This window comes from Mobula birostris, unplaced genomic scaffold (assembly GCF_030028105.1).
Source record: "Mobula birostris isolate sMobBir1 unplaced genomic scaffold, sMobBir1.hap1 scaffold_841, whole genome shotgun sequence".
Lineage (NCBI taxonomy): Eukaryota > Metazoa > Chordata > Chondrichthyes > Myliobatiformes > Myliobatidae > Mobula > Mobula birostris.
Genome location: NW_027278558.1, coordinates 134,344 through 137,918, shown reverse-complemented (window position 1 = coordinate 137,918; position 3,575 = coordinate 134,344).

Below are 3,575 nucleotides of genomic sequence, written 5' to 3'. Positions count from 1 at the left end.
AGTGTTGCTGGGCGAGGTGTGGTGTCACAGGTTAACTCTAACCCTGTCCCTGAGCCGTGCTTCCTCACAGTTCGTACTCTTGCTCTCCTGTCAGGTACCCTGGAGTTGAACAGCTAGTCCAGAGCCCATCCCTGACACTCTCTCCATTCTGCGGAAAAGGTTTACCAGCATATTGCCTGGACTTCTTCTGAAGCTCGTCACCTTTACTGGAGCTTAGGCTGCTGGGAGCAGCTTGCCAGAATCCTTTGTCCTGGGCCAAAGGTTGATCAGACCTGTGGCTTCTGCTTTCAGTACACCACTTTTTATGCCTTCTGAGTGGAGATCTTTCCTCTCCCAGGGAGCTCAGTAGCTCTGGGTTGTGACGGGATGGGGTTGCAGGCCCACGTCCAACCCTCCACCTTTCGCAGCTGGTCTTGGGACCGTCCATGTCAGAGTCATAGATTTCCACAGCAACAGAACCTGAAGCGGGTGTTGGACAGCTACTCACGAGTGACGGAGTTGAGGTTTTCAATGAAGTCAATTTGTTGTGTCTGGATCTGCTCCCTGCCTTTTCCATGGAGCTGTCACTGTCATACAGGAAAGATCCGGCCTTCAGCTGGAGCCTGGGATGAGGATCGTGGAATCAGATCAGGTTGGTTGTCACTGGCATATGTCCTGAAATGAGTTCTCTGTTTTGCAGCCAGGCTTTGGACTGTCCATGGCAGTGTTTCCCTTGGACCTTAGCAGTCTGATTTACATGGAGACGTTGCATAGGCTAGGAATTTATTGCCTGGGGTGTCAGAGATTGAGGGGTGACCTGACAGATCATGAGGGGCACAGAGTCTTTTTCCCAGGGAGGGGTGCTAAAAACAAGAAGACATCCTGTAGATTGAAGGTCAAATGAGAGATTGGCCTCTCTCCTGTTAGGATGTCACGATAACGTAGTGGTTAACGTGCCTTTTTAGGCCACGAGTGACCGGGGTTCCATTCCATATGCTGTCTGGTAGGAGCTTCTTTATTCTTCCCGTGACTGCATTTCCTCCCACATTCCAAAGACCTACGGGTTAGTAGGTTCATTGGCCACATGGGTGTAACTGGGTGGCAGGGGTTCATTACTATGCGCTATCTCTAAATAAAATAAAATTAAAAATTTCAAAGGGGGTATTGGGGAACTGCTTCACATAAAGGGTGCTGTATATTTGGAATGAGCTGTCAGAAACACTGGTTGTGGAGTACACATTGGCAATGTTTTAAAGCCATCTTAATAGCTGTAGGTAGCCTCCAATCTGATGGCATCTACATTGGTTTTTCCTTTGGGTAATTGTTCTTCCTCTTCCTTCCCTTTTCTTCAATTCCCCACTCTGGACTCTTCTTCTCTCCTGCCTATCACCTCCCCAGCTCCCCTTCTTCTTTGTCTTCCATGGTCCACTCTCCTCTCCTGTCAGATTCCTTCCTCTCCAACCCTTGACCTTTCCCACCCACCTGGCTTCACCTATCACTTTCTAGCTAATCTTCCTTCCCTTCCCCCCCCCACCTTCTTATTCTGGTGTCTTCTCCCTTCCTTTCCGGTCCTGAAGAAGGGTATTGGCCCGAAACATTGACTGTTCCTTTCCATAGATGCTGCCTGACCTGCTGAGTTCCTCCAGCATTTTGTGTGTGTTGATCTGGATCTCCAGCCTCTCCAGAGTCTCTGTAATAGATAACTGGGTGGACGGCGGGGGTGGGGGGGGGGTGATTTCAAGGGACTTTGGGCCAAGTGCATGCAGATGGGACCAGCTGACTGGGCAGACACAGTCAGCATGGATGAGATGGGCTGAATGGCCTGTTTTTTTGTTGTGTGACTCGTTAACTCCAGACTCCCACCCCTCAAACCATCTGGTCCTGTCCCATTGACCTCGCTGGCCTCAGCAGATACTGCTCAACCTGCTTGTTTTATTTACCTTTCAGTCACTCTTTATTTAACCTGTTCGTTATTTTCCATCCCCCCATACTTGCCTGTCCATTGTCTGCCAATCTACCCCACTCTCTGTGTCCTCCCCACCCAGTACTGTAAATATATTTCTCCCCTTGCTGAGATAGTGACCCTGTGTAACCCTCTGACACTGACCCCCCCCCCCCCCCCCCAAGCCGAGGACCACCAGTCCTTGCTGGTCAGTTTTCCGTCTGGTCACCAACCCCGAAACTAACAAGTGACCTACGGTGCTCCCCCGCCCTGATGTTGTGTCACAGAGTGGGATAGCACAGACACAGGCCCTTCAGCCACCATGTCCAGCTACACCCATCCTATTCGCAGACTTTAAGACCGTACACCTAATAACTGTAGAGTACTACAGCACAGTACAGGCCCTTCGGCCCACAATGCTGTGCCAACCCTTTAACTAACTCTAAGATCTAACCCTTCCCTTCCACATAACCCTCCATTTTTCTATCATGCATGTGTCTATCTAAGAATTTCGTAAATATCCCTAATATTCTGCCTCTATCACCATCCCTGGCAGGGCATTCCACACAGCCACCACTCTGTGTATTAAAAAAAAACCTACCTCTGATATCTCTCTATACTTTCCTCCAATCACCTTAAAATTATGCCCCCTCACATCAGCCAATTTATACTCTGGGGGAAAAGTCTCTGACTATCTACTTGATCAATGCCTCTTATCATCTTGTATACCTTTATCAAGTCACCTCTCATGCCTCTTTACTCCAAAGAGAAAAGTCCTGGCTCGCTCAACCTATCCTCGTAAGACATACTGTCTAATCCACGCAGAAGCTTGGTAGATCTTCTTTGCAGCCTCCCTAAAGCTTAGCTATTTTGATGTCTGTCTGAATGCCTCTGTATGTATCTGATTCCACCAGCTCCTCTGGCAGTGAGTTTCGGATAACTCCCACTCTCTTTGTGAAAAACTCACTCCTTAGATCCCTCTTCCTCTCTCCTTAAACCCACTCCCTCCTGTTTTTGGTAAACCTCGCCTGCACCCGCCTTACCGTGTGGTGGCCAGAACTGCACACAACTCTCCACGTCTGGCATAATCAATGTTTAGTGAAGACCATAAGACATAGGCGCAGAATGAGGCCATTCAGCCCGTCGAGTCTGCTCCGCTGTGCCATCATGGCTGATTTAATATCCCTCTCAACCCCATTCTACTGCCTTCTCCCCGTAACCTTTGACACCCTGATTAATCAAGGTTTTATCAACCTCCACTTTAAGTCACCCGATGACTCGGCCTCCACAGCCATTTGTGGCAATGAATTCCACGGATTCTGTTCCCTCTGGCTAAAGAAATTCCTCCTCATCTCTGTACTAAATGGATGTTCCTCTATTCCGAGGCTGTGCCTTCTGGTCCTAGATTCCCCCACGACAGGAAACATCCTCTTCACATCCACTCTAAATGGATGTCTCCCGATTCTGAGTGGGTGCCCTCTAGTCCTAGACTGCCCCACAATGGGAAATATCCTCTCCGCAACCACTCAGTCGAGGTCTTTCAATATTTGATAGGTTTCAGTGAGATCCCCCTCATTCTCCAATGAGAACAGGCCCAGAGCCATCAAACACTCCTCATATGTTAACCCTTTCATTCCTGGAATCATTCTCATGG